Source organism: Poecilia formosa, unplaced genomic scaffold (genome assembly GCF_000485575.1).
Source record: "Poecilia formosa unplaced genomic scaffold, Poecilia_formosa-5.1.2 Scaffold239, whole genome shotgun sequence".
Lineage (NCBI taxonomy): Eukaryota > Metazoa > Chordata > Actinopteri > Cyprinodontiformes > Poeciliidae > Poecilia > Poecilia formosa.
Window position 1 is genome coordinate 277153 of NW_006800178.1, and position 9187 is coordinate 286339.

The following is a 9187-nucleotide window of genomic DNA, read 5'->3' on the forward strand; positions in this document are numbered from 1 at the left end:
ACGGACTTCACCGTTGGTTACTGCGAAGGCCATGAGGCGAACACCTGCAGCGCAGCGCAACTATCACACCGAGGATGTTCTTTGTTTGACTTTTGGAGAACTTCTAACCGTGACGGCCGACTTCAAATGGATCTGCCCCCAACTGACGGTTGGCTCACTTCCTCTAGATGTGCCTTGTCTTTGTTGTGAGACTCCACGCAGGTGGAGAGATAAAATGTGCACACATCACTGAGTGCACACCGGCAGTTGAAACCACTAATGCAGCTCTCCGTTTACACACTGGCCTCCATGCGACGGCGACAGTGGAGAACTTTTTCCTACCCCTCTCCCCTCCCCCGCCTCTTGGCTGCATGTTTTGGCCGTTTGTCGAGAATAAAACATGAGTAATTTTTTTGCCATGGAAATGATGCTGCAGGAGTCATTCACCTCCCCGTCTGCCCCACCCACTCATTCAGGCACCATTCATCTGCTTCCACACCTCCTCCACAGTGTGTGAATCAAAGGGGCTGAGAGAAGTCAGTCAGGCTCTCCAGAAGCTTTGGTAGCATTTCAGGCCGGAGCACATGCCCCGGACCAGGCTGTCAACTCATTGACTAAAAGGAGTGGGTTGGGTTCGTGTTTTCCTGCCTTCGTCTGGCTTTGGCATCAGACGTTGGTTCCTGTGGTGCCAGTCGTTTCTGAGAAGGCAAATGCAACCCCTGACTCACACTGGAGAAATTTAGGATAAATCATAGGCATGGAGAAGTTGCTAGGTTTAACACCGTTACAATAGGAACCAAGGTGAGGACGACATGAAACGGCTGGAGGCAGGGAATTATTTTGTAGAAATAAAATCTAATTAATTAAAAACAAACAAACAAAAAACAGCAACAAAACAGGCACGTCAAAATTTAAACCCCAGTTGTATTAACTCAATGTTTCAGTTCACTGACACATTATGTTATCCTCAGTCAAGTCAAAGTAGTTTTTAGCTGTAGTTATTGCACACAGCTACATAAATCCACATTTCCTGTCTATTCTATGAGAGAGACGAGAATTTTTTTTAAAATTTAATCTTAATTTCCTGTATTGTCACATTAAATTGCCAGTGTAGGTATATTGACTTTTTGAGCTTTACATCATGTTTTAATTTTTATGCCCTCATCAAAACCATACCTGGAGTGTTGCCTTGATTTGAGAAATCCTTTAATCTCCCTTGGCAACCATTAAGCTGTGTAAAATACCTGGGTGGACCTAGCCCCGCCTTCAAGGCACAGCTCCTCCTCGGAGCTGCAGCTTACAAGATTCTAAGTTTCTGCCTCACAGCGCAGTCCTCCCCTGCGACTCCCCCACTCAGCTCCTTCAGACTAGTCGGCAGCAATTAGCAAAGACCTGGTGGAACATCTGGTGAGCTCATTATAGGAGCTACTTCTCAGATCAATGCTGGGAAAATTTGTTAAAGGGTTAATTTAAGAGCAGGAGGCCCAATTTGAAGGTAGTAAATTACAAAGTCAAATTTCTTTTAAGTCATATATATATGATTTTTATTACAACTGAAAATAACAGTGTTTTGATTGTGCTAAAAAAGGTGTTCTCTGTGCCTGAAAAAACACATAATATTGCCCCTTTAATATGTTAAAGTGGATCATTTTTTAAAAAATATCCTCAGATTTTAACTCTGTTCTGCTTTTTCTTTCTCTACTGTCTGATCTGAGCTACGTTCAAATCCAGCATAGCTACAACAGAAAGCCCAAGTGGGACTCATTGATAGGACACTGATCTCTCTGCGTATCCCGAGGACGAAAGCATCCTTCGAATGAGCCGACACCAAACACTGTGAACTTTTCTCCACGTGCGTAAATCTGCCTGAAATAGCTAAATTAATGCACGCCATGCATCAGCTGAGATCGAATTAAAGCTAGAGATTAATTTATACATTGTCTTTGCTCAAACAGTTCACCAATATTTTCCAGAAAGACCACGCTGCCAAGAATAGATTCACTTCAATAAATATTTCCATCAGTCACAATTATGAAGCTGCTTTTTAGCTGCAGCAGTAAAACAATTCTCTTTAAAGCCAGTCTGCGCCTCTGACACCCATGAGCAACAGAGTTAAAGGTTAATCAACAGCGATCAATTTATTGACATCGTGCCACGCTCTGAATTTGCAGCCTCAATTACCGCCAGTCATGACACAACTTTGTTTAGCCATGATTTTTAACACAGCAGGTCACTTTTAACTGCTGATATGGATTTCACCCGAGTCATGCGTGTCCGTTTGTACATCACCTTTCACACTGTGACCATTTGTGACCTCCCAACATATCATCGACTTCAGAACTTGCAGAAAATACAGCTGAAAAGGATTTTTAAATCAACTTAAAAATAAACGTTGAAAAATAAAAGCCATTCTGGGTGGACTGTGGTTCAGACTGTGGGTAGAACAGATGTTTTACCGTCATAAGGCTGTAGGTTTGAATTCAGCTGTTACATGATGATGTACCTCTGCTATGTGAGACGTAGCAGTTTGCTATCAGAGCTGTCGGTAACATGTCCTCCTGTTTCATGCAACTATTGCAACCGAAACATTTTTGCTTAGACGAAGGATAAAAGTTGCTTCCAACCACGTCGCTGTGTTAGATTGTTAGCTAAACAGGAATTAGAACTGCCTGCGTCCCACTGGAAAGCTGCATGTAGAGGATTTTAATATCATGTCCGTGTAAAAGACCAGAGTTCCCGTCATGAAGACTCCAGCATCGCTGTTTACCTTTGATATTATTCAAAAGGTTGACTTCAGTTATTTCAATTTTAATCAAAAGAAGATGCATAAAATTGGTTTAAAATATTCACACTACCACAGGCGCAGCTTCCCTGTGGATGCATCAAAAATGGTCAGAGCTGCAGAGCTGATATTTGATCCGTTTCATGTCTGTTGCTTTTATTTTTCTGCACTCTGCAAGTGCCAACTACTTCTGACCTTTCGGTTCTTGCTTCTTGGTAATGTCGGTCAACACTTTTACTACATGGTTTAAACAAAACACCCTGCACATTAAAATGTGCTGCCTTGAGGTATTGCACCAGCCAGCATGACTAGATTTACAGTTAGCTGCTGTCGGATATGGAGGACCAAATAGAAGCAGAAATATATCTATATTTAGTTTTTCCTTGTACTAGTGTTTGTTCCTCTTACATTGCCTCGTCTCCTTGTTTTACTTTTCCTCCTCCTTTTACTTTCCACTATGCACTTCTCCCTCATTATGCAAATGAGGAGGGCGGAGTCTAAAGACTTCAACATCTGACTATTGGCTGGTTAGCATTACACCCTATTGGCAACAACAAAGATGGTTAGCAAATATATCAATGAGCTAAAGCTCAGCAACTGTATTGGAAAATAATAATGCTACAACTCCTGACTGTTATTTTTTGCGTGTTTGCTCAGACAGAACTTGTGTTGCAAGTAGCTTCACTACGGCTGAAAAACCACTTCATCCTGATGCAAGAAGTTTTGATTAAACAATGCAGCTCTTTTCAAGCTGGCGCGTTTCTATTAAACAAATTTATGCTCATAATTTCAATTTGCCCAATTTTATGGTCAATGGAAATGCAGCTAATGTTCCTGTTGCCTCTATGACCAGTTCCAGACTTGTCCGTTTATAGTTTCGTTTTTTGTCTTCTGTCTGGAAACAGTGTTAATATTTTTGGGGTGACTCAGCCGGAGTTTCATCTTGAGTCCAATAAAGAATCTGCGGAGGGAGCGAATGAACGAACACCTTCCAACCTCAAAGAGTTGGAAGCGCACCAGAGATAAATGGCTAATATATCATGTCGGCCATGTTGGTGAAAGTTAAGGCTCTGCTGGTCCTTTCCAAGGCCATGCTGTCTGAAATAACAGTCCAGCAATCTCTGCTGCTCTGCACGGAGGCAGATGGTCGTGACTTTCACCCACTTCCTGTGAGCCTGAGTGTGAACAACAGCCACACTGGTGTTAAGACCGTTAAACAGCAGAAGTTGTGTGCTCTCTGTGGCTGCGTACGAAAGTCTGTGACACAGAGATATGACATTAGAATTTCAGATGACAGGGGAACTGAGGACAAAGTCGTTTTAAATCAAATCACAGATCAGCCATGTGTTGTTTTTTTGTTTTTTTTGGGGTGGGGGGTTTCTGAGCAACGAAATTCTCAAATGCTATCACCGAGTGTTTGTGTGATCCTTAAACATGCATTTCGATGCTAACTTTACCCAGACATGCAGATGATGTTTTAAGAGCTCCTTGTGAGTCCTGATGAGTGGCAGTGAAACAGCAGGGCTCGGTGTGCTAATTCATTCAGAGTATTTTCTCTCGCCAGCTGCTGGGGTAGGTGGCCCAAAATGGAGCATTTTTAATTAACGACTGCTGACGCACAGCCATTCTGGAAACCAGCAACTAACAAGTCTTATTATTCCTGAGGCGAGTCAGAAGCACCATGCCACGGAGCAAATAATTCAGGAGAAGAAGAAGAAATGAGGACATGATCGCCAGGTGATGAACACTTAATGTTGTCTCCTAACATTTACTCAAAATGATGTTACATTAATGACAGCATGTTTATTTATTTTCTTTCTTTAGATAGGAATGATAAAGTTTGTATTAATCCAAGATTCATTCTTGCCACTGGTTTAGCTTTAGAGTTAACTCTAACCATTGCTGAGTGGGTCATTTCCACAGCTAATCCATTATATGGACCGATTGTCCGGTGACATTTCAAGAAATTTACTTTTTGTCATAAAAAAAAAAAGGAAAAAAATGGTCTTGCTAAATATTTTGAAGGTGAACTAAAGGAAACTTTTCTAGGAAGCAGGGCCAGATAGTTTCACTACATTTATCAGGATTAAACCAGATTAGCATGTAGGAATGTAAAGACGCCGTGTTTGGGAAGGTCTTCCAGGTTTTCGGATTATTTTCTACATTTTTAACATGCATTGAACATTTTGTGTTGACCAGTAAGATTTTTAAGAATGAAGGTAATGCTACTAACCTGCATGTGGGCAGCATCTACTTCTTTGAGACGTGTGTCTGGCTTTACTTATGAAATATCTGGAATTCTGATTTAATTTTGCAGTGTAAACGATGGTGTAAGGTTAGAACACTGGGCTCTGCTTGGCCTGCTCTCCTCTGCCCTCCGGTTGCTTAAAGCAAGAGACCACAGATGTCTGCGTCCCTTGAGTTGCTGCAGCTTTATGTGAATTTTGGAGTGATGCTGCAGAAGCTAAAGCATAGTTGCTGTGACAGTTTTGCAGAGTTTTCTCCAAAGTGCTGCATTAAAAGAAAAAAAACAAAAAAAACACCAGCAGTATCCATTATTAAAAACTCTTTTTTACAATCTTCTGTTATGTTAAAAATTGTGAACCAAAATACAATTGATTATGAATGCAGAAACACAGACTGAAGATGTTAACACTTCAGTTTTCTACATAACACATTAAAGCTTGAGCAGCCTGTCAGGAGAGTTAACCCTTTAATGCTTTTAATAAACATTCCAATGTGCACAAAACTTTCTCAATATTCTGCTAATGTCAGAAAAGCAAAATTTACATAACCATGACACATGATTAAATTCCACGTAAATGAACTTGTTCATATGATAAGTCATTAAAAACACGCAGTGTTCCCGTCATCCTCCCACCACTTCCTGTCGTCTTCTTTGTGTTTTCTGCCAGTAGTAACATCCGGTGCAGTTCAATGCAGCCGAAAAAAACCACGTCATGCTGACGCAAAAACAACTTCTTGAAAAAAATAATTGTCTTTTTGTTTTTTTTACTGGCGGGTTTACGTTAAGCAGATTTATTTCTCACAAATCCAATGTGCTTAATTTGGGTGAACCTATAGGCAGATTGAGACAGGACGTGACATCATCGCTACTTCAGTTCTTTGGAGGTATTTGCTCTGTGAATCAGGGGCAGGGATAAAGTCAACAGCAGTGGACGTCTCTCAGGCCATTAGTCAGGGAGGAGAGAGTTTCTGGCTCAGCTTCAATTATTTTCACGGCAGTAAAGGCCGTCCACTGGCTCTGAGATAAATTCCTGATTAAATGAAGTTTGAACATTAAACGCGAACATTTTTATTACCAGTCTAACTCAAGCTCCTGAGGCAATCATTCAGCCTCACTCTAAATCTTCTTGATTCAATGTGTCTCACTGCCAGACGATGAACGGTGAAGTATTATAGCGAAATCGACTTTTCCATACACAGGAGGACGTAGATCCTCCCGTTGTCTTCGGTGCAGCAGGCTTTTATTTTCTGCTGCTCTGTAATATGTTATCTGAACTTCCACATTGAGCTTTGCATACTAATCACGTTACGAGCACCAGTTTTGTGGGGGGGGGGTTGCAGTGTTCACTGCCAGCAGATGACCAGCAGCAGAAATGAAAGACAAAGACCCAGAGAGATCACATGAGGCTTAAGGGGTAAACTAATCAGATGACCGTTCAGTTGGGGACTCACTAATTTGCTTATTGCTCGTTCGTCTTTCCTCTCACGACGCAGCATGGATGGTTCTGATTAGACTGTTTTCATTAATGTCTTGCTCTCCAGCCACAGTTTTCTTATGTCTCTCGTGCCTTGAAGAAATTATTTACCCCGATTATCTCAGATATGCAAACAAAGGTAAGCAACACTTTTAATTTTAACTTCTTCTTACAAACTCATAATGAAAGCTGCCCAGAAAACAGAAATGCATCATTTTGTCACGCTGCATGTTTAAGGAAACAAGTTTTCTGACTCAGTTAAAGATCAGTTTAAAAAAAAAAGTGATTTTCCAGAAAACGTGTGTTTGTGGCATTTGTGTTTCACAGCAGTGGCTGCGTTTCCACTAACCATAAAAAACAATGCACAAATTGAAATTACGAGAATAATTAACATAAACACGCTCTAAGAAAAAAAAGCAACATATTTTTTAATCAAAAGTTTCTGCGCTAAGATGAGGAGGTTTATCGGCTGTTTCGAAATAGATATATTTCACAAAAACGCCTTTTTCGCATCACATGTGATCAGCAGCCTGATGTTACTACTGGCAGAAATGATGAAGAAGACAACAGGAAGTGGTAGGAATGATGATGGTTTTTGGTAAAGAATGGTGTCATTCGCCGTCATTTCTCCAAAATGCTGCATATGTAGCTGCTCCCACCTATAAGCGGCTTGTCTCTTGTCATTTCTTATTTAATGGAAACACCACAACTGCTAAACTGTGTTTCTTCAATGTGAGCAGAATACGGTCAAAGATGAGCACACATTTGTAATGGAAACGCAGCTCGTGACCTCTGGGTGACCCTCCAGTCTGCCTGGGTGACCAACATCTGCTAATCTTACACATAAAGCTCAAACCTCAGCTGCTGACAGGTCATTTACTTCTTTTTACACCGACACAGCTCGTTTTCTCACCTTCTGAAAGGACAGATGGGGAAAAAGAACGAAGATTTTTAACACTCCATAGTTTGAAAAAATAAAATAAAATAGTTAAATGCCGGGAGCTGAAGTGTTGGCGCCTCCAGAGAGGGTGATCACCATAGACTGTATTGACTTGCTCTCTTGGTTCTACAAGAGGATTTGAAAAAAAAAAGGCATTTCAAAGAAAGATATGAAATAATTCACGTTTACATTATGGATATCGGAGGTTGCCCTTTATCTCTTATTTTGCTCATTAACATTTACAAAGTCAAGTTTATTTATACAGGACATTTCTGCAACGAAGCACTTCAATGTGTTTTACATGACATGAAAAATAGTACAGTAACCAATTATGAGACAAGCAAATGCCATCTTCAAATATAAAGAACAATATTCCAGTTATTATTATTGAGAAGCAGCTCTGAACAGGAGAGTTTGTGTTGGAGGGCGAATGTCTGAACTCTGGAGCTTTGTCTTGCTGATTACAGAATTCATCCATATAACCAACGGTATAGATAAATACCAAAACAAAAAAAAAAGCACAAATGTACATGAAACCCATTTTAATTTTTTTTTTTTAAATAACATTAAAAAGTTTGGCTGCAAATAAAAAAAAAACAAAGTGAGAGTGACCCATTTTTAACGCTTTTAACTGCCACCCTCAAAACGCTGACGTGTAAATCAAGTAAGGCCTAAAACTGAGGGAATCAGATTTAGGACATTTTTCAGATTATTTCCAACCCCACAGAAACTCCTCGGTGGAACACGTCATGAACAGGACGATTTGATCAGCGTGTTATTTACCTATCTGGGCAAGCCTTGCTGATCGGTGCAGCAGGCCTGTTAATTCGCTGCGAAGCCTCGACTTCATTAAGAGGAAGCGTCTGAGCGGCTGAACTCTGTGGAAACCCTCTCATTCATCTTCCTGGTGACGTTAAACAAAAACAGCAAGCTTCCCCTTTAGCTTCGGCTGAGTCATTTGCCCCGAGCAAGCGAGCTCATCGTCACAGCCCGTAAATCAGATGCACGTACATTCAAACAAGAAGAGAGCTCAGATTTAAACCCAGTGTCACAGTGACGAGAAGCAGAATCTCTGCCCAGCAGTGAGACGACCGACGACACGTTGGCATTCATCTTCATAGAACCGCGTTCAATAGACAGAGGCACCTAAACAATAAGCAAAAATAAATAAATTATCAACGCGATTGGCGCAAGATGCTAACGTCTGTGTTCCCAATGTGGCTTTATAACAATCTGATGTGATCTGTTTTTTCACCTCTCAACACATTGACTAAAGGCCTGAACACATGTAGGAGATCTGCAGGTTCCCTTGTGTGAGGACTGGGCTTGCTAGTTGTGTCTTACTGAAACTGCACTTACACCTGAAAGAGGAAAGAGGAAAAAGTAAATATGTGACACATTGTCTGATACATTTAGGGCTTTTGAAGCGTTCATTTTCCAGTCTGGAATAATTAAACAGTAAATAATTTCAATGATCTTTCAAGGCAAGAACTGCATGTTTGCAGCTGCGCAGATCTGAGGACGTTGTGGATTTTCTCTAATACACTCAGGGTCACATTTGTACATGAATGTAAATGATATAACTTGGAAAATTTAGGACACCCTAGTAAATATTTAGTCCTTTGGAAATGTTCATCTGTCAGTAGCTGATGTTGTCTCTATTGCAAAAGTGCGCAAATCTTTGTCTTTATATTCTGCTAATGTCAAAGAACTACAATTTCAAAATTGCAGTGTTTCAATCAAACAAACAAACAAAAAAAAAAA